The sequence below is a fragment of the Nerophis ophidion genome, linkage group LG20, assembly GCF_033978795.1.
Source record: "Nerophis ophidion isolate RoL-2023_Sa linkage group LG20, RoL_Noph_v1.0, whole genome shotgun sequence".
Classification (NCBI taxonomy): Eukaryota; Metazoa; Chordata; class Actinopteri; order Syngnathiformes; family Syngnathidae; genus Nerophis; species Nerophis ophidion.
This window is the reverse complement of record NC_084630.1, coordinates 43,069,285-43,092,149: the sequence shown is the minus strand read 5'-3', so window position 1 is coordinate 43,092,149 and position 22,865 is coordinate 43,069,285. Positions and strand designations below refer to the sequence as shown.

At 45.3% G+C, this 22,865-nt stretch overlaps 1 protein-coding gene across 1 annotated transcript in view; it reads right to left on the bottom strand.

The window, feature by feature from the left end:
- Window positions 1-1,161: 1,161 nt before the first annotated feature.
- b3gntl1 (UDP-GlcNAc:betaGal beta-1,3-N-acetylglucosaminyltransferase-like 1) overlaps window positions 1,162-22,865 on the bottom strand; it is a 55,543-nt gene continuing 33,839 nt past the window's right edge. The window contains exon 14 of the mRNA XM_061881270.1: window positions 1,162-1,295. The gene's annotated coding sequence lies outside the window, so the exon portion shown is untranslated. The remainder of the gene's footprint in view (window positions 1,296-22,865) is intronic.

The window sequence follows — 22,865 nt, the reverse complement described above, 5'->3', positions numbered from 1 at the left end:
AGGTTCTCAATGTCATTATTGTCACCGACGTCCCACTGGGTGTGAGTTTTCCTTGCCCTTATGTGGGCCTACCGAGGATGTTGTGGTGGTTTGTGCAGCCCTTTGAGACACTAGTGATTTAGGGCTATATAAGTAAACATTGATTGATTGATTGATTGTGTTACATCACCTTTTCTTTTAACAACACTCAATAATCGTTTGGGAACTGAGGAAACTAATTGTTGAAGCTTTGAAAGTGGAATTCTTTCCCATTCTTGTTTTATGTAGAGCTTCAGTTATTCAACAGTCCGGGGTCTCTGCTGTCGTATTTTAAGCTTCATAATGCGCCACACATTTTCCATGGGAGACAGGTCTGGACTGGAGGTGGGCCCGGAAAGCACCCGCACTCTTTTTTTACGAAGCCATGCTGTTGTAACACGTGCTGAATGTGGCTTGGCATTGTTTTGCTGAAATAAGCAGGGGCGTCCATGAAAAAGACGGCGCTTAGATGGCAGCATATGTTGTTCCAAAACCTGTATGTACCTTTCGGCATTAATGGTGCCTTCACAGATGTGTAAGTTACCCTTGCCTTTGGTACTAATACACCCCCATACCATCACAGATGCTGGCTTTTGAACTTTGCGTCGATAACAGTCCGGATGACACAATGTCGAATATTTCCAAAAACATTTTGAAATGTGGACTCGTCAGACCACAGAACACTTTTCATCAGTCCATCTTAGATGATCTCGGGCCCAGAGATGCCGGCGGCGTTTCTGGATGTTGTTGATAAATGGCTTTCGCTTTGCAGAGTAGAGCTTTAACTTGCACTTACAGATGTAGCGGTGAACTGTATTTAGTGACAGTGGTTTTCTGAAGTGTTCCTGAGCCCATGTGGTGAAATCCTTTAGAGATTGATGTTGGTTTTTGATACAGTGCCATCTGAGGGATTGAAGGTCACGGTCATTCAATGTTGGTTTCCGGCCATGCTGCTTAAGTGGAGGGATTTCTCCAGATTCTCTGAACCTTTTGATGATATTACGGACCGCGAATGATGAAATCCCTAATTTTCTTGCATTTGCACTTTGAGAAATGTTGTTCTTAAACTCTTTGACCATTTGCACACACAGTTGTGGACAAAGGGGTGTACCTCGGTCCATCCTTTCTTGTGAAAGACTGGGCATTAGTCTGCACACCTGTGGGATGTTCCAAATAAGTGTTTGATGAGCATTCCTCAACTTTATCGATATTTATTGCCACCTTTCCCAACTTCTTTGTCACGTGTTGCTGGCATCAAATTCTAAGTTCATTATTATCTGCAAAAAAAGAAAAAAGTTTGTGAGTTTGAACATCAAATATGTTGTCTTTGTAGCATATTCAACTGAATATGGGTTGAAAAGGATTTGCAAATCATTGTATTCTGTTTATATTTACATCTAACACAATTTCTCGACTCATATGGAAACGAGGTTTGTACATGAATGAATGAATGAATGAAAGAATGAGTGTCATGGTACACCCATACATGTCAACATCTGCATTTCAAAATATGGGAAATATCCCAGAAAAATAGGGGAAAATATGGTATTTTCATTTCACCGTTATAAAAAGCATGCGTGTGTTCGGGGTTTGAACTCACAGCCTCCCAGTCTCAGGGCGGACACTTTAACCACAAGGCCACTGTGCTCCTCCTCATTTCTCAAAAAATAGTCGTCTTCGTTGTCTGTTAAGACGTCTGCCATGATTACAACACACTCGCAATTGTTTGTGGGAATAGAAAAACACACTTGTTGTCGGAAGACGGAAGTACGCTGCTCTGGAAATGGAAATAAATGCGCTGAAGAAAGAAGTTCAGGTAATGCAAAAATTTACCAACATATGGGACGGCGTGGCGCAGTGGGAGAGTGGCCGTGCGCAACCCGAGGGTCCCTGGTTCAAATCCCACCTAGTACCAACCTCGTCACGTCCGTTGTGTCTTGACCAAGACACTTCACCCTTGCTCCTGATGAGTGCTGGTTGGCGCCTTGCATGGCAGCTCCCTCCATCAGTGTGTGAATGTGTGTGTGAATGTGGAAGTAGTGTCAAAGCGCTTTGAGTACCTTGAAGGTAGAAAAGCGCTATACAAGTACAACCCATTTATATCTGTTGTGACAGACCATGACAGTCTTTTACTACATTATTAATATACTTGCAGTGTATAAAAACATAACCAAATTATGCAGGCAATTTTTAATCATCTTTAGGATCCTTAAAAATAACACGTGCTGATGTCTCTCATAATCCATCCATCCATCCATCTTCTTCTGCTTATCCGAGGTCGGGTCGCGGGGGCAGCAGCCTAAGCAGGGAAGCCCAGACTTCCCTCTCCCCAGCCACTTCGTCTAGCTCTTCCCGGGGGATCCCAAGGCGTTCCCAGGCCAGCCGGGAGACATAGTCTTCCCAACGTGTCCTGGGTCTTCCCCGAGGCCTCCTACCGGTTGGACGTACCCTAAACGTCTCTCATAATCATTGAGAACAATAGGCACATTTTCCCCCAAAAAGCGCAGTTTTCCTTTAAGTCTCACCTTAAAAGTCATCTATATACTGTAGCTTTTAAATAGAGTGTTTTAGACCAGTTGACCTGCCACTTCTCTTCCCCAACCATGAATTGATTTACATGGACCACGAATTAAACAAGTTGAAAAACTTATTCCGGTGTTACCATTTAGGGGTCAATTGTACGGAATATGTACTGTACTGTGCAATCTACTAATAAAAGTTTCAATCAATCAATCACTCCCTCTCTTCTACGGAGCGGTTAACAGGTCCATCCATCTATCCATCCATCATCTTCCGCTTATCCGAGGTCGGGTCGCGGGGGCAACAGCCTAAGCAGGGAAACCCAGACTTCCCTCTCCCCAGCCACTTCGTCTAGCTCTTCCCGGGGGATCCCGAGGCGTTCCCAGGCCAGCCGGGAGACATAGTCTTCCCAACGTGTCCTGGGTCTTCCCCGTGGCCTCCTACCGGTTGGACGTGCCCTAAACACCTCCCTAGGGAGGCGTTCGGGTGGCATCCTGACCAGATGCCCGAACCACCTCATCTGGCTCCTCTCCATGTGGAGGAGCAGCGGCTTTACTTTGAGTTCCTCCCGGATGGCAGAGCTTCTCACCCTATCTCTAAGGGAGAGCCCCGCCACCCGGCGGAGGAAACTCATTTGGGCCGCTTGTACCCGTGATCTTATCCTTTCGGTCATGACCCAAAGCTCATGACCATAGGTGAGGATGGGAACGTAGATCGACCGGTAAATTGAGAGCTTTACCTTCCGGCTCAGCTCCTTCTTCACCACAACGGATCGGTACAACGTCCGCATTACTGAAGACGCCGCACCGATCCGCCTGTCGATCTCACGATCCACTCTTCCCTCACTCGTGAACAAGACTCCTAGGTACTTGAACTCCTCCACTTGGGGCAGGGTCTCCTCCCCAACCCGGAGATGGCATTCCACCCTTTTCCGGGCGAGAACCATGGACTCGGACTTGGAGGTGCTGATTCTCATTCCGGTCGCTTCACACTCGGCTGCGAACCGATCCAGCGAGAGCTGAAGATCCCGGTCAGATGAAGCCATCAGGACCACATCATCTGCAAAAAGCAGAGACCTAATCCTGCGGTCACCAAACCGGAACCCCTCAACGCCTTGACTGCGCCTAGAAATTCTGTCCATAAAAGTTATGAACAGAATGGGTGACAAAGGACAGCCTTGGCGGAGTCCAACCCTCACTGGAAATGTGTCCGACTTACTGCCGGCAATGCGGACCAAGCTCTGGCACTGATCATACAGGGAGCGGACCGCCACAATAAGACAGTCCGATACCCCATACTCTTGTTGGATGTGGTCGCTGCCACATCCAACAAGCGAAAGTTATATTTATGTTTTTCACCAAAATATAACTTTCCTCAAAGTTAAGTGGAATCCATCCTAAGCCTGATAACTGTGTGTCCTATACCAGTGTAAATATTCAAACAGTCACTAGGTTTCCATGCACTAAACTAGTCGGATTTCTCAAATATCCATGCACATTCTCTTATGCGACTATTGGTCAGACGCCATGTGACTCACGTTTATTTGGGGGCGCTTATTTCATTTTAGCGCGAAAAAAAGTATTGCTTTTCCGGTTGACCAATGATGTCCCACTAGGTATGGCGGATCCTTACAGCTTCTTTAAAGTGATATCTGCTGTAATATTGGCACAGATTAAAATATTACATCTGTAAATGCTATGCTAATGTTAAATAGCAGACAGTAAAAAGAAATGATCTTGGATTGCGCTACGGACATGACGCTACCAAGGATGTATGCGGGTCAGACGCAGTCGGTTTTTCCGAAGGAATTTTTGGACGCAGAATCATGGAAACAAATCTTTTGAATGTCTCGCAGTTTTTTCCAAAAGGCTCTGCGGATTGATGAAAGGAGTTTTAAACCCGAAAGAAAAAGACGTGCCGTGACTGATACGGTTCCAGATAAAGGTTGCTATTGTTCTGGACTATCTTGCCAGTTGTGCAGAAGGTTCATCAGTTTGGAGTGAACAAATGCAGCGTGGCGAGGTTTGTGTACGCTTTATTATTCGTCTTCAATATACCTGCTTCATTATCTTGCGTCTCATTCGTATTTCGTTCAAGAGTCCGATTTTGGCCGGTATTTTAAATTTTCTTAGCTACCTTCCTTAAGAAATCAAAGTTTATTTATTTTTCTAACCATTGATGCACTTTAAAATGCTCTGTTCTTTTAATTTGTGAAGCAAATAAACAGTTTCCGCTCCATTACAATTGTTGCTATTTTTTAATTAAATGGCATCTGCTTACGGGTTGTTCCCGCGCGTTGAGACAGGCGCATGTGGTTCTAGGGGTCCTGTCACAGGCCGGCCTGACTGTGTGGTTTTGGTAGTTCCCTTGTTCCTGTTGCGGCGCACACGCAGTCTGCTTTTCCCTCTTCTGCGGGCACCTAGAAGCTCCACTGAGAACGCCGCTAGACACGCCCCCACGCTCGCTGCGCAGACCGCGCCGCCACAGTCGGAGGCAATCTGCAATCTACGCACCTGGGGATAATGAGAAGCGAAAGTATAAAAAGTCTTTCCGCTGACTACTCCTTGTCGGAACGTAGCCCTATGTACCTCCTCCGTGTCTCAGCTGCTGCTCTTTCCCCCGGACCTTGATTGCCTTCCCCGATCCTCGACTCCACACTCGAACTTCTGGATGCCTCTCTCCTGCCCCACGACCCTGCTCGGACCACGGACCTCTTTGCTTCTCCCCCTCTAGACTTGGTCGCTGCCACATCCAACACGCACTCCAACAAACCCTTCGGTATTTACATACGGTTAATTTCCACACATAGTATTCCATTCACACACATTGTAGCATAAACACCCCACGTAATCATCAACTGTTCAATAAAACCCGTCGAGCTAGATCCTCTGTTGTTGTGCCGCCTCCTTCCACCTTGTCGACCCATAAGAGTCCCTGGGCACCGCATCTGCTGTTTTGGGTTGGGTTCTCTGGGCGGCTGGGGCCATACTTTGGCTCCCACACATACTGGGAGACAAATATATTGTACATACAAATACACATATATACTCACGTACACACAATTATTCATACATACAGTTGTGGTCAAAAGTTACACTTGTGAAGAACATAATGTCATGGCTGTCTTGAGTTTCCAATAACTTCTAGAACTCTTATTTTTTGTGATAGAGTGACCCTAGCACATACTTGTTGCTCACAAAAAACATCCATGAAGTTTGGTTCTTTTATCTGCGATGAGGTGGCGACTTGTCCAGGGTGTACCCCGCGTTCCGCCCGATTGTAGCTGAGATAGGCAACAGCGCCCCTTGCGACCCCAAAGGGAATAAGCGGTAGAAAAATGGATGGATGGTTCTTTTATGAATTTATTATGGGTCTACTGAAAATGTGACCAAATTTTCTGGGTCAAAAGTATACATACAGCAATGTTAATATTTGGTTACATGTCCTTTGGCAAGTTTCCCTGCAATAAGGCGCTTTTGGTAGCCATCCACAAGCTTCTGGTTCAATTTTCGACCACTCATCTTGACAAAATGTGCAGTTCAGCTAAATTTGTTAGTTTTCTGATATGGACTTGTTTCTTAGGCATTGTCCACACGTGTAAGTAAGGACTTTGGGAAGGCCATTCTAAAACCTTAATTGTAGCCTGATTTAGCCATTCCTTTACCACTTTTAATGAGTGTTTGGGGTCATTGTCCTGTCGGAACACCCAACTGCGCCCAAGACCCAACCTCCGGACCGATGATTTTAGGTTTTCCTGTAGAATTTGGAGGTAAAACTCCTTTTTCATTGTCCCATTTACTCTCTGTAAAGCACCAGTTCCATTGACAGCAAAACAGGCCCAGATCATAATACTACTACCACCATGCTCGATGGTAGGCATGGTTTTCCTGGCATTAAAAGCCTCACCTTTTCTCCTCCAAACATATTGCTGGGTATTGTGGCCAAACAGCTCAATTGTTGTTTCATCTGACACCACATGGACAAAGATAAGACCTTCTGGAGGAAAGTTATATGGTCACATGAAACACAAATTGAGCTGTTTGGCCACAATACCCAGCAATATGTTTGGAGGAGAAAAGGTGAGGCCTTTAATCCCAGGTTACAATAAAGCCGAGTGCTAGAAAGGCTCCATCATATTTTGGTATGCCAAAAAAAACATTCCACAAAGTCACATGTGCCAACCCCCAAGGGGGCCCGCCCCACTATTTGAGAAGGACTGCCTTGGGGCAAACTGGGTAAAACACAGCACACTGATGAAGCTTAACCTATTGTTACTATAACAATCTACAAAGTTAATATACTTCTCTTTCTTCCCCTCCATTTATCTGCTTTCTTTTGTAATTCAAGTTATCATTACATATATGTATTGTTCCATTTGAAACAATTGCTCTGTTGATATTTGAGGTATTTTGTATTATTATTATTCATTCCTTTCTTTCTCTTTTCCTCCCTTCTTCGCTCCTCTCGATGTGGAGGAGCAGCGGCTTTACTTTGAGTTCCTCCCGGATGGCAGAGCTTCTCACCCTATCTCTAAGGGAGAGACCCAAACTCATTTGGGCCGCTTGTACCCGTGATCTTATCCTTTCGGTCATGACCCAAAGCTCATGACCATAGGTGAGGATGGGAACGTAGATCGACCGGTAAATTGAGAGCTTTGCCTTCCGGCTCAGCTCCTTCTTCACCACAACGGATCGATACAACGTCCGCATTACTGAAGACGCCGCACCGACCCGCCTGTTGATCTCACGATCCACTCTTCCCTCACTCGTGAACAAGACTCCTAGGTACTTGAACTCCTCCACTTGGGGCAGGGTCTCCTCCCAAACCCGGAGCCAGATGAAGTGGTTTGGGCATCTGGTCAGGATGCCACCCGAACGCCTCCCTAGGGATGTGTTTAGGGCACGTCCAACTGGTAGGAGGCCATGGGGAAGACCCAGGACACGTTGGGAAGACTATGTCTCCCGGCTGGCCTGGGAACGCCTCGGGATCCCCCGGGAAGAGCTAGACGAAGTGGCTGGAGATAGGGAAGTCTGGGCTTCCCTGCTTAGGCTGCTGCCCCCGCGACCCGACCTCGGATAAGCGGAAGATGATGGATGGATGGATGGATGGATGGATGGATTATTCATTCTCAATAGTGCTATTGTATTGGTATTTTTATTGATCCATATGTAGTGCAATAATGTTCATTGTCATTTTTGCGTTATTTATATTTACTTCATTAACTTCTTTGCATTCACTTTCCGTATCGTATCTGTACATATCGTATTTGCTGTTGTTGTTGTCTCTGTCTTATCCCCCTCTTGTCCACGCAATATCCCCCCGTTTTGTGTTTTCTTCTTCTTTCCATCCCTTCCTGCTTCGGTCTGGCTGCGCCAAACATGAATATAAATGCATTTATCCATCCATCCATCATCTTCCGCTTATCCGAGGTCGGGTCGCGGGGGCAGCAGCCTAAGCAGGGAAGCCCAGACTTCCCTATCTCCAGCCACTTCGTCTAGCTCTTCCCGGGGGATCCCGAGGCGTTCCCAGGCCAGCCGGGAGACATAGTCTTCCCAACGTGTCCTGGGTCTTCCCCGTGGCCTCCTACCGGTTGGACGTGCCCTAAACACCTCCCTAGGGAGGCGTTCGGGTGGCATCCTGACCAGATGCCCGAACCACCTCATCTGGCTCCTCTCCATGTGGAGGAGCAGCGGCTTTACGTTGAGCTCCTCCCGGATGGCAGAGCTTCTCACCCTATCTCTAAGGGAGAGACCCGCCACCCGGCGGAGGAAACTCATTTCGGCCGCTTGTACCCGTGATCTTATCCTTTCGGTCATGACCCAAAGCTCATGACCATAGGTGAGGATGGGAACGTAGATCGACCGGTAAATTGAGAGCTTTGCCTTCCGGCTCAGCTCCTTCTTCACCACAACGGATCGGTACAACGTCCGCATTACTGAAGACGCCGCACCGATCCGCCTGTCGATCTCACGATCCACTCTTCCCTCACTCGTGAACAAGACTCCTAGGTATTTGAACTCCTCCACTTGGGGCAGGGTCTCCTCCCCAACCCGGAGATGGCACTCCACCCTTTTCCGGGCGAGAACCATGGACTCGGACTTGGAGGTGCTGATTCTCATTCCGGTCGCTTCACACTCGGCTGCGAACCGATCCAGCGAGAGCTGAAGATCCCGGTCAGATGAAGCCATCAGGACCACATCATCTGCAAAAAGCAGAGACCTAATCCCGTGGCCACCAAACCGGAACCCCTCAACGCCTTGACTGCGCCTAGAAATTCTGTCCATAAAAGTTATGAACAGAATCGGTGACAAAGGACAGCCTTGGCGGAGTCCAACCCTCACTGGAAATGTGTTCGACTTACTGCCGGCAATGCGGACCAAGCTCTGGCACTGATCGTACAGGGAACGGACCGCCACAATAAGACAGTCCGATACCCCATACTCTCTGAGCACTCCCCACAGGACTTCCCGAGGGACACGGTCCAATGCCTTCTCCAAGTCCACAAAGCAGATGTAGACTGGTTGGGCAAACTCCCATGCACCCTCAAGAACCCTGCCGAGAGTATAGAGCTGGTCCACAGTTCCACGACCAGGACGAAAACCACACTGTTCCTCCTGAATCCGAGGTTCGACTATCCGGCGTAGCCTCCTCTCCAGTACACCTAAATAAACCTTACCGGGAAGGCTGAGGAGTGTGATCCCACGATAGTTGGAACACACCCTCCGGTCCCCCTTCTTAAAGAGAGGAACCACCACCCCGGTCTGCCAATCCAGAGGTACCGCCCCGAATGTCCACGCGATGCTGCACTTCAATTTTGTAAAGAAAATCTGTACAGCATGTATGGGCATCTACATCAACAATATGATTTGCCTGAGTGGCTGGGCATGGCAAAAAAAAAAAAAAAAAAAAAGAGACTGGCGCATGAAAGAAAAGTCACACATGTGCTCTAAACGCCTCTTCGGTTTTCCCGTGAGAAAACCGTCGGAACAGCAAGCATGTTGTGCTCCTGTCACATTCCCACTGAGTGCCACAGCAATGAAGAGCATTTTGCGAAATACCTTGAGACCCCCACAGTTCCTCCTATCAAATACACCCCCTGCTACAGGTAAAGAGATCTGATTTGAAGATGCATTTAGTGTAAACCTTACAAAAAATATTTTAATTTGTAAAACAACAAGAATTGTACTTTAAATGGCAATTATAGTGGTACTTAAACTTAAACATGCCCCAATTTAAGAGTATTGTGAGATAAGCACTGTTTCTCAGGTAATTGGTTACCTTTAGTTGTGAGCAAAAATCTAAATTATAAGCAAACCTTAAATTAGTTAGTGTAGCAAATGTAAGATCTGCCTAAAACATCTGGTCTTATTTGCTAGCATCAACAAATGGACAAAACATTGCTTTTCTAACCATGGGAAGGAAGAAAGTGAGTGGGAATTAAAGGCCTACTAAAATGAGATTTTCTTATTCAAACGGGGATAGCAGGTGAATTCGATGTGTCATACTTGATCATTTCGCGATATTGGCATATTTTTGCTGAAAGGATTTAGTAGAGAACATTGATGATAAAGTTCGCAACTTTTGGTCGCTAAAAAAAAGCCTTGCCTTTACCGGAAGTAGCAGACGATGTGCGCGTGACGTCACCGGTGTGAGGGCTCCTCACATCCTCACATTGTTTATAAAGTGTGTCTCCAGCAGCAAGAGCTATTTGGACCGAGAAAGCGACAATTTCCCCATTAATTTGAGCAAAGATGAACGATTTGTGGATGAGGAAAGTTAGTGAGGCACTAAAAAAATAAATAAAGAAAAAATAAAGAAAAAGCGACGGCTCTGGGCTGCGGCAGTGGTAGCCTTTCAGATGTAATTAGACACATTTACTAAGATAATTCTGGAAAATCACTTATCTGCTTATTGTGTTAATAGTATTTTAGTGAGATTAGATGAGTAAAGGCTACGTCGGATAGTCGAACCTCGGATTCAGGAGGAACAGTGTGGTTTTCGTCCTGGTCGTGGAACTGTGGACCAGCTCTATACTCTCGGCAGGGTTCTTGAGGGTGCATGGGAGTTTTCCCAACCAGTCTACATGTGCTTTGTGGACTTGGAGAAGGCATTGGACCGTGTCCCTCGGGAAGTCCTGTGGGGAGTGCTCAGAGAGTATGGGGTATCGGACTGTCTTATTGTGGCAGTCCGCTCCCTGTATGATCAGTGTCAGAGCTTGGTCCGCATTGCTGGCAGTAAGTCGGACACATTTCCAGTGAGGGTTGGACTCCGCCAAGGCTGTCCTTTGTCACCGATTCTGTTCATAACTTTTATGGACAGAATTTCTAGGCGCAGTCAAGGCGTTGAGGGGTTCCGGTTTGGTGACCGCAGGATTAGGTCTCTGCTTTTTGCAGATGATGTGGTCCTGATGGCTTCATCTGACCGGGATCTTCAGCTCTCGCTGGATCGGTTTGCAGCCGAGTGTGAAGCGACCGGAATGAGAATCAGCACCTCCATGTCCGAGTCCGTGGTTCTCGCCCGGAAAAGGGTGGAGTGCCATCTCCGGGTTGGGGAGGAGACCCTGCCCCAAGTGGAGGAGTTCAAGTACCTAGGAGTCTTGTTCACGAGTGAGGGAAGAGTGGATCGTGAGATCGACAGGCGGATCGGTGCGGCGTCTTCAGTAATGCGGACGTTGTACCGATCCGTTGTGGTGAAGAAGGAGCTGAGCCGGAAGGCAAAGCTCTCAATTTACCGGTCGATCTACGTTCCCATCCTCACCTATGGTCATGAGCTTTGGGTCATGACCGAAAGGATAAGATCACGGGTACAAGCGGCCGAAATGAGTTTCCTCCGCCGTGTGGCGGGGCTCTCCCTTAGAGATAGGGTGAGAAGCTCTGCCATCCGGGAGGAACTCAAAGTAAAGCCGCTGCTCCTCCACATCGAGAGGAGCCAGATGAGGTGGTTCGGGCATCTGGTCAGGATGCCACCCGAACGCCTCCCTAGGGAGGTGTTTAGGGCACGTCCAACCGGTAGGAGGCCACGGGGAAGACCCAGGACACGTTGGGAAGACTATGTCTCCCGGCTGGCCTGGGAACGCCTCGGGATCCCCCGGGAAGAGCTAGACGAAGTGGCTGGGGAGAGGGAAGTCTGGGTTTCCCTGCTTAGGCTGTTGCCCCCGCGACCCGACCTCGGATAAGCGGAAGATGATGGATGGATGGATGGATAGATGAGTAAAGTCATACCTGAAAGTCGGATGGCTGTGGTGAACGCCAGTGTGTCAGAGAAAGCCGATGAGGAGCCAAGATCACAGCTGCTTTTTGACAGCTACAGAAGAAGGTCCCATAATCCACTGATGTCTCTGGTAAGAGCCGACAATTTTCCCATCCAAAAACTTATGTATCAACATAGAGAAACATGTTCGCTTGACCGCTCTGTGTTAAAGCTTCACAACAAAAACAAAGAAACACAGGCTGTGTTTCGGTGCTAAAGGCAGCTGCAATCCACCGCTTCCCACCAACAGCATTCTTCTTTGACGTCTCCATTATTAATTGAACAAATTGCAAAAGATTCAGCAACACAGATGTGAAAATTACTGTGCAATTATGCGATGAAAAGAGACGACTTTTAGCCGTAAGTGGTGCTGGGCTAAAAAGTCCCCTCCAACCAATAACCTCACAAACACGCGTCATCATTCCGCGACGTTTTCAACAAGAAACTCCGCGGGAAATTTAAAATTGTAATTTAGTAAAATAAACCGGCCGTATTGGCGTGTGTTGCAATGTTAATATTTCATCATTGATATATAAACTATCAGACTGCGTGGTCGCTAGTAGTGGCTTTCAGCAGACCTTTAAGGCAGGAAATCATCAGAAAAATCACTCAGCATGTCACCAACTTGGCAAAGCAATTTGAGCGTATCACTGATAGTCTGCGTCATACTGAAGTGGAATAACTAACACAAACAGAGGAATGTTCAAATAAAATCTAACATCTAACATTTGACCCTGAAAATATAGAAAAGCTGCAAATGATGTGTTTGACGGCGAAGAGGCTGAAAGAAGCTACCGTAGAAGTGCAATCTTCAAGGTAAATGCTATATCTTTTTTACCATACAACTATCAATCAATCAATCAATCAATGTTTATTTATATAGCCCCAAATCACAAATGTCTCAAAGGGCTGCACAAATCATTACGACTACAACATCCTCGGAAGAACCCACAAAAGGGCAAGGAAAACTCACACCCAGTGGGCAGGGAGAATTCACATCCAGTGGGACGCCAGTGACAATGCTGACTATGAGAAACCTTGGAGAGGACCTCAGATGTGGGCAACCCCCCCCCTCTAGGGGACCGAAAGCAATGGATGTCGAGCGGGTCTAACATGATACTGTGAAAGTTCAATCCATAGTGGCTCCAAGACAGCAGCGAGAGTCCCGTCCACAGGAAACCATCTCAAGCGGATCAGCAGCGTAGAGATGTCCCCAACCGATACAGGCGAGCGGTCCATCCTGGGTCCCGACGAGCGGTCCATCCTGGGTCTTGACTCTGGACAGTCAGTACTTCATCCATGGTCATCGGACCGGACCCCCTCCACAAGGGAGGGGGGGACATAGGAGAAAGAAAGAAGCGGCAGATCAACTGGTCTAAAAAGGAGGTCTATTTAAAGGCTAGAGTATACAGATGAGTTTTAAGATGAGACTTAAATGCTTCTACTGAGGTAGCATCTCGAACTGTTACCGGGAGGGCATTCCAGAGTACTGGAGCCCGAACTACTGTAGTTGTTAGCAGTACATTCTATTGTATTGTTTTTTTTTTACAATCTTATCTAAAAATTTGATTTTCTTTTTTAAAACATATATTAAAATGGATGTGTTTTAGGCGGTGTGGCATTATTCAAATTGATTTCAATTCGTGTCAATGGAAGACGCAGACTTCAGATACAAGTGTTCTGTTATGATCCAATGTGCGGATCATATTCTGTTTAGGTTTTCGGGTCACTTGTGTTTTTCTGTTAGTGTTGGACTCCGATTAGTTCCTGTTTATGCACCTCTGAGTTTGTTACCATAGCAACTTATCATTTTCACCTGCCGCTTGTGTTCCTGACGCACATATGTTTGTCATCATTGAGATTATTATTTAAACCTGCCTATGCCAGTGAGTCAGTCCAACTTCTTTGTTTTGCATCACGCGACTGCCACGTAAATTAATCTAGTCTCCTAGCACCTGCTTGTTGTCCTAGTCAGTGCTAAGTGTTAACCTTAGCTTCTGTCACGTTCGGGTCGCATGATGATGCGGGATTTTGTTCTACCAGGGATGCAAAGGACGATTCGGACAGGACTTGCAGGTAAGGACTTGATTTAATGGAAAAAATAACAACACTGGTACAAAAAAAGACAGAAAAAAACAAAAGAACAGCGTGCCAAACGCACCGGAAGCTAAGGCTAACACTTAGCACTGACTAATTTCCTTGAATTTCCACCGGGGCGCTAATTAATTTAAAACCTCTTCTCACTCCTGCGCTTACCATAGGTATGCGGTACAAGTAAGCATGCGCTAATCATTTTAAAACCTCTTCGCACTTACCAAAGGCATGCAGTAAAAATTTGAGTGTGATGTAAGCTTGGACCTTAAATCCTACTGAATAGCTCTTAATCTTCTTCCCTTTATGCGATTTCAAATTACCGGTATTGAAATAAGCCTCCTCCATTTTGAAAATGATGACAGGGGAAGTGTCAGGAGTTTGACCAGGCGGTAATACTAAGCGTGCGCTAATTGTTTTGCAATTCAAGGCAGTAATTCAAGGCAGGCGCATACTACGTATATGCCCTGCGGCAATTCAAAGAAATACGGTATATTAAACCGGTCCCTGGTGGAAAAAAAGGTTGGAGAAACCTGCATTACAGTACATGGAGTCGGCTTTTGGCTCCCCGCCAAATATTTTAGCCCGATGCGGCCTACAAGTCAAAAAGTTTGGACACTCCCGATCTTAATACAATTTTCAACACTAGAAAATGTTTTCGACATGAACACTCTTTTAATCCAATATAGTAATACTGCCTTAGGCCACAATACTTGCATGACAGTATGATCTGATTGGTTTAATCTCATCTAGTGGCCAATGATACTGCAGTACTGATATTTGTAGTCAATGTAGCCATTTGTATGCTTGAACATATTTAATATGGGGAAAACATGTTGTAAAATATGCTTAACAAAAAAAAGGGAATAAGCAAAGTGGTGAAACTGAAATATTTGAAGCGTGATGTGGCGATGGACGACTGCAATTCCATGAGAACCAGCGTCCTCTGCAGTGGACATTTGTTTTTGGATTTCTTTTGTCAGAGTTACACCATTTCTGAAAAAATAGCCCAGTTATGCAAAACAAAAATGTCCAGAACGGAACCTGGAGGATATTACATCGATATCTGTTCCAAATCCTCCAAATTAGTTGAAGGGTAATTGCACTTTTTTTTTAAATTGCCTATCGTTTACAATCCGTATTAAATCAATCAATCAATCAATGTTTACTTATATAGCCCTAAATCACTAGTGTCTCAAAGGGCTGCACAAACCACTACGACATCCTCGGTAGGCCCACATAAGGGCAAGGAAAACTCACACCCAGTGGGACGTTGGTGACAATGATGACTATGAGAACCTTGGAGAGGAGGAAAGCAATGGATGTCGAGCGGGTCTAACATGATACTGTGAAAGTTCGATCCATAATGGATCCAACACAGTCGCGAGAGTCCAGTCCAAAGCGGATCCAACACAGCAGCGAGAGTCCCGTTCACAGCGGAGCAAGCAGGAAACCATCCCAAGCGGAAGCGGATCAGCAGGAAACCATCCCAAGCGGAGGCGGATCAGCAGCGCAGAGATGTCCCGGGCCGATACACAGGCAAGCAGTACATGGCCACCGGATCGGACCGGACCCCCTCCACAAAGGAGAGTGGGACATAGAAGAAAAAGAAAAGAAACGGCAGATCAACTGGTCTAAAAAGGGAGTCTATTTAAAGGCTAGAGTATACAAATGAGTTTTAAGGTGAGACTTAAATGCTTCTAGACATGACGATGTATGTATATTTCTTTAATGCGTTGTAAAAAGTAATTAAATGTGATCAAAAGTCTGCTTACAATGTAGCCAATGGAAGCAGCTCTATTCTGCCTATAAAGCCCTTACAAAAACATCCTGATGTAAGTATATACTGCATTTTAATGTAGTAACAGGCACACCTATAATAAAATTTAATATTTACGTATTTTGATCATTTAAAACATACAAGGCGCATTAATAAAAAAACAAAAACATCTCGATGTTTGCTTTTTTAAACTGATTACTACTCACTGCAGACTTTATGAGAGCCAATAAACACAATAGAACATCACTTACTGTACAATTTCTGCTGTCATTAGGATGCCGACTGTTGGGATGTTCATATATTCCAATTTAGATGAAGAATGTTTCATAATCCTCGCAAAGAAAATGGGGTTGGACCCAAGGTCTTTTTGTGTCATTCTCGCCATTACCGGATCTACATTAGTTGTCAAAGTGTACCAACTTGTTTCTCATCCTTTTTCTTTCCAGGTGAGAGGCATTATTTATGATCTACAATAAACTAACAGGGAACAGGGAAGTGAGAAAGCAGCTGACCTGTCGATATTGTCAACATTGGCATACAAGTTTGCTATTTGTGTGTGTTAGCACTTACAGTGGTGATCAAAATTATTCAACCCCCACACAATTTTGGTGTTTTAGCAAGTTGGACATTTATTCCGTATTTTGTTTATAGTCATATCAAATAAAGATGCATTAAATAGACGAATGCAACTTGAATTACAACATTATATTTTGTAACATACCAAACACTGTCATTTCTCTTAATATCTCATTGGCAAAATTATTCAACCCCTTGAAGATCATAACTCTTAAGAACAGAATTTGAACAAGGTCTTTTCAATCAGGTGCTGAACACACCTGTAGATGTGATTAGAACCATAACGAGCAACAATTAAACTGACTGTGACGCTCAGCTTCTTGTCGATGGAGTATTTGCAACATGGTGAAGTCTAGGGAGTGGTCAAAGAAGTCAAGAGAGGAGGTAATTTCTCATCATAAGAAAGGATATAAGAAAATAGCAAAGACATTACACATTCCAAGAGACACAGTTGGGAGCATAATTCGCAAGTTTAAAGCTAAAGGCACAGTGGAAACACTACCTGGGCGTGGTAGAAAGAGGATGCTAGAAGCGTACAATGGTGAAAAACCCCCAGGTAACAGCTGAGGAACTACAACAGGACATTGCAGAGGGGGGAACGCAGGTTTCGTCCCAGACAATAAGGCGCGCACTACGAGATGAAGGCCTCCATGCCAGATCTCCCAGGCGCACCCCACTTCTGACTACCAGGCACAAGAAAATAGACTCCAGTATGCCCAAAATCATCTGAACAAACCCCAAAGGTTTTGGGAAACTGTTCTATGGAGTGATGAGACAAAACTGGAACTATTTGGGCCTATGAATCAATGTTATGTCTGGAGGAGAAAAAATGAAGCTTACAAAGAGAAGAACACCTTGCCTACTGTTAAGCATGGTGGGGGGTCAATCATGCTCTGGGGCTGTTTCTCTGCCTCAGGTACCGGGAATCTCCAGCGCGTTCAAGGCATTATGAATTCTATTTCCTACCTGGATATATTAGCTGCAAATGTCATGAAGTCAGTGAGGAAGCTGAGGCTTGAGAGACATTGGACCTTCCAACAGGACAAGGATCCCAAGCATACCTCCAAATCAACATCAGAGTGGTTGCATAAGAAGGGCTGGAAGACTCTGGAGTGGCCTTCACAGTCGCCAGACCTAAATCCTATAGAACACCTGTGGAGGCCTTTGCCCAAGAGGAATGGGCTAAAATAGCTGTAGATGCTTGCAAGAAGCTACAGTCCAATTATGTATCACGTTTGAAGGATGTCATTACTGCCAAAGGGTGTTCTACTAAGTACTAAAGATACATGGAACTAGGGGCTTGAATCATTTTGTCAATGAGATATTAAGAAAAATTTCCTTTTTTGGTATTTCGTAAAATACAGTGTTACAGTTTAAGTTGCATTTGTCTATTTGACACATCTTTTTTTGATATAACACTATAAACAAAATACGGAATAAATGTCCAACTTGCTAAAACAGCAAAATTGTGTGGGGATTGAATAATTTTGATCACAACTGTATAATAACATCACTAACACTTGGTTTAATATTCAAGTCACAAATTGTAAATGGAGTATTGTTGAGGTTTTTTTAATGTTTTTTTATTGGGCTTTATGCGCCGAATAGAGGACCTCCAATTGGCTGTGGATTTTAATTTATGAGTTAGAATGCATTAAAACAAAATCTGTTGTCATGTCTTTCATAATGACCGTGAACGATAGGCAAAATTCCAAAATATGTGCAGTTCTCCTTTAAGTCTGAAAAGCTTTTTTGGTATCACGATCTAAGCTGATTATTGACGACCTAGTTACTAATATGCAACATTGAAAGTTTGTGTGGGGAGTGTCCTTAAACATGTCAGAACATTTTTTGATGTGATAGATCCCAACAATTCTTTTATGGAGCTACTTTCTGTCCTATATCAAACATGAAGAGTCTTTTTAAAGGCAGATGTCATCATATCAGAACAAGCAGTTGTGTACTTTGGCCTTGCAGGTTAGCATAGCAGAGGGAAAGGGGAAAAAGATGAAGAAACAAAGGAATGCGTTACAAGGCCTTCAGTGTCTGACCTCGACATGCTCTCCTCACCCAAACACACCCAACTCTTATCAGCTGCCCTGCTTGCTGCAGGTTTGTTTGGCAAGCTGCCTCTGGGGTCAGTGTCATTTATTGTGCGAGTGTGTTATCATGGCAAAGATGGAGTGTAAACACACAGCAAAGCTCTGTTTACTCTCTACTTGAGTCTTTTTCATAGATTCTCCATTAGGGTTCATTGTGATCACCTACCAAGTGCTTTATCACAGCTGGTGTGTACTTAGACAGAGTAAGGTCTTCTTCAAACAACTAGCTTTGGTTGGATACTTGTTGTGTCACATTGGCAGAGGAATTTCTCCCAAGCTCCTTATTCTTCAATCTGTACACTTTAGCCCTGAGAGATTCCAGTAGGGAACGAGGACTGCCAACATTGTAGCTTCGTTCAAATATTCGGTAATGTTTAGGGGAGGTGTAGTTCATTTTGCTCCGAGCTAATTCAGCAAATAAAAAAACCCACAGCGTCCAAAAGACGACAAGTTGTCTTAATGTATTTTTTGCTTTTAAAAATTAATCTGGCACATATGGACACCCTTATGTTTGAACATGGTGTTTGTTATCGACAAACTGTGACGAGCACAAAAGTCCAATAACAAAACGCCACTCGGGTTTAGATCCGGGCGACCATTCTTCCCAATCACGCCTCTCCAGGTTTCACTGTCGTTGCCAACATGAGCGTTGAAGTCCCCCAGTAGGACAAGGGAATCACCCGGAGGAGCACTTTCCAGTACTCCCTCGAGTGTACCCAAAAAGGGTGGGTATTCTGAACTGCTGTTTGGTGCGTAAGCACAAACAACAGTCAGGACCCGTCCCCCCACCCGAAGGCGAAGGGAAGCTACCCTCTCGTCCACTGGGTTGAACTCAAACGTACAGGCTTTGAGCCGGGGAGAAACAAGAATTGCCACCCCAGCCCGTCGCCTCTCACTGCCGGCAACGCCAGAGTGGAAGAGGGTCCAGTCCCTCTCGAGAGAACTGGTTCCAGAGCCCTTGCTGTGCGTCGAGGTGAGTCCGACTATATCCAGCCGGAACTTCTCTACCTCGCGCACTAGCTCAGGCTCCTTCCCCCCCAGTGAGGTGACGTTCCACGTCCCAAGAGCTAGCTTCTGTAGCCGAGGATCGGACCGCCAAGTGCCCTGCCTTCGGCTGCCGCCCAGCCTGGGAACGCCTCGGGATCCCCCGGGAAGAGCTAGACGAAGTGGCTGGGGATAGGGAAGTCTGGGCTTCCCTGCTTAGGCTGCTGCCCCCGCGACCCGACCTCGGATAAGCGGAAGATGATGGATGGATGGATGGAAATTAATCTGGCAGTCATTTCCTATAATATCAATGAGATTTTGACATCATCTGCAGAACAACCCACATCTGCGGTCCCCTCTAAGGTTAGTCATTGTATCCCAATGGATTGAGTTTTTTCTTGCCCCGATGGTGGAATCTCAGTCGAAGATGTCATTGTGGCCCTTGCAGCCCTTTAAAGACACTTGTGACTAAGGGCTATATAAATAAACGTTTACTGGTTGATTGATTGATAGAGAAAACTAAGGAACATTGTGACTACAATGTCGGACTACAGCTGAATAAATATGGTGGACTCACGCAAAGCCTTTCTGGTAAACCTCTACCATATATGGAGATATCCGCAGACGTAACTATGGCAAAATACGTCACTATCCTCTCTAATTGCAAACGGCTCGTTTGAAGAAAGCTTGCTTTATAAATACTGCTAAATCCATCCATCCATTTTCTACCACTTATTCACTTTGGGGTTGCGGGGGGCGCTGGTGCCTATCTCAGCTACAATCGGGCGGAAGGCGGGGTACACCCTGGACAAGTCGCCACCCCATCGCAGGGCCTACACAGATAGACAGACAACATTCACACTCACATTCACACACTAGGGACCATTTAGTGTTGCCAATCAACTTATCCCCAGGTGCATGTCTTTGGAAGTGGGAGGAAGCCGGAGTACTCGGAGGGAACCCACGCAGTCACGGGGAGAACATGCAAACTTCACACAGAAAGATCCCGAGCCTGGGATTGAACCCTGACTACTCAAAACCTTCGTATTGTGAGGCAGGCGCACTAACCCCTCTGCCCATCATGCCTCAATGGTTTGATTTGAAATTTTCTGGACTTTTGGAGATCCCAAATACACAAAAAACAGGTGCCAAGGGGTAAGAAAAGTTGGTTTAGCCTAATAAAGCCCCTTTAATTCAAGACAAAAAAAGTGGACTAGTTAAATGACAGATAATACTAATATTTATTTGTATTTTTATCTTTGATATGAGTAGTTTTCAGAGATCAAACAACAAATAAAATTGTTCAGGACAATAACAGCAATCAGAGGTGCAGAGTTTTGATGTCAGATCTGAAGAACACACTCGTTATTTTTTTAAGTGTTAAACTATCAGCAGTATCAGACCTACATTAAACACAATCCTGTTGTGTTGCTGCAGCTTGTAAATTTAAAGAAAGGCAAGAACACTTGTGAAGATTTGTGGTCAAAGGTCTGTTTGGCTGCAGGCTGAAAAGCGTCACGCTCTGTGAGGCAAAATAAACATTTTGTGAGTGTTTATGTATCAGGGCTGTGCTCTCTCTTGGAGGGAATATTGTTTCATAGGCAACTCAGAAACAAGAACACACAGTGTCCATGTTTGGAGCAGATGTGTGGGCTGTGTAGCAAATGTTGTGTATGGCCACACCCTTTATAACCTCAATGTTCTGATGATATACTATCAACATCTCTACAAGTTCAAGTGAGAAGGTCAACACTGTACTTTGATGCCCTTAGTCATTTTAAATCTGTAGTTATCATATCATCTAATAACATTGGGCCACCATTAAGATAAGAAACCACCATCCTTGGCAGTGGACATTTGTTTCTGTCTATTTCTTTTATGTGAATTCAAAATGTTAGGGAAAAAAGCCCTGTCAAGCAAAACACAAATGTCCACTACAGAGGACACTGGTTTTCAGGAGAAGTGAAGTGAAGTGAATTATATTTATATAGCGCTTTTCTCTAGTGACTCAAAGCGCTTTACATAGTGAAACCCAATATCCAAGTTACATTTAAACCAGTGTGGGTGGCACTGGGAGCAGGTGGGTAAAGTGTCTTGTTCAAGGACACAGCGGCATTGACTAGGATGGCGGAAGCGGGACTCGAACCTGCAACCCTCAAGTTGCTGGCACGGCCACTCTACCAACCGAGCTAAACCGAATATGCACTATATAAAATCTGCACAGGGGCTGCAACGATTAATCGATTAAAAAAAGGATAGATTTATATTACGTTGATTCGATTATTCAACGAGTGTAACTTATGAAAATGTATAAAATCTGCACCGCATGGAGTGCCCGTAACTTTAAATACCCAAATAGTTTCCTGCACGGCTGTTGCAGTAGAGTGCACATGAGAGCAATTGTGTGTGGGTTCCCAGATCTGTGTTGTGCCTAAAAGTGGAACGTTTTTTCTTTAAATATTTCATTAATGTACACGTTAAAAATGCAATTTCAATGTTGCATTGGGGGATATAAAGTGAGTTTTATCCGATTACACAAACAAACTAATTGATAGATCGTTAAAATATTTGATAGCTGCATCTCTAACGTACAAGCTAAATCAGCTGGAGGCAAAAAGTCGGCAGGCTTTTGTCCATTAGTACCGAACTTACGGTACATGCATTTTTTCCAAGATGGCGCTGCTGTAGTGGCTGCTGTAGGCAGGAGCTCTGTGCTCTTGTGTCATCCTTTTGTGTTTCCCTCTTGTTTTCATGTGTTATTATATTTTTTTGCCTTTTGATCCGGGACCCTTTGGGACTGTTTGACAAGGGGTGGCACTTTCGTGACCTCTGTGGTGCTTTTTTTGTGGACTTCTGGATCTGCCTCTCGGGAGCCTTTTGGCCATGGAGACCAGCTGCTGGGTGTCTGCCACACCGGAGTCGCTTTGGAGGGACTGGAGGAGATGCGGATGAGGGGGACATGGCTGCGGAGCTAGCACTGAGCGCTGGGACGGAGAGGCTTCGCGGTGTCTTGACTGGGTGAGCAGGTGTCGGACACCTCAGTCACCTTGGACGTATCCTCGCTCATCCATGCGGACTGGACACTGGCCGAGAGTGGAGTCGGCTGTCCTGGTTGCTTTGTTGGGTCTGCTCCTGTCTCTGGCCATCCTCCCTCCACCCCAGCGGACGATGGCGTGGAACACCGCAGAGGCCACCACAGTGGATATGTTTCTTTTACTTTTTATTCATAGCTGTATGTAGAAGTGTCTGGTTGTATCTGCTGCTTTAATGTCTTTAATGTCCTCTGTGTTCTTTGATGTTTCCCTCTTACACACATGGAAGAGGGATGTGTACTATGGCTATGAGTTGTTGTTGTTTTCCCTTGGCCTCAGTCTGCACCCCCTCTCCAGGGCCCAGGCTAAGACCGATTTTTTTATTTTATTTTAATCATCAATTTTTTTTTTATCCCCCCCCTTGTTTACCTGTATCTCATCTTTTTTTGTAAGGGGCGCTGGAAGCCGGCAGACCCGTCAGCGATCCTGTTCTGTCTCCCTTTGATGTTTGTC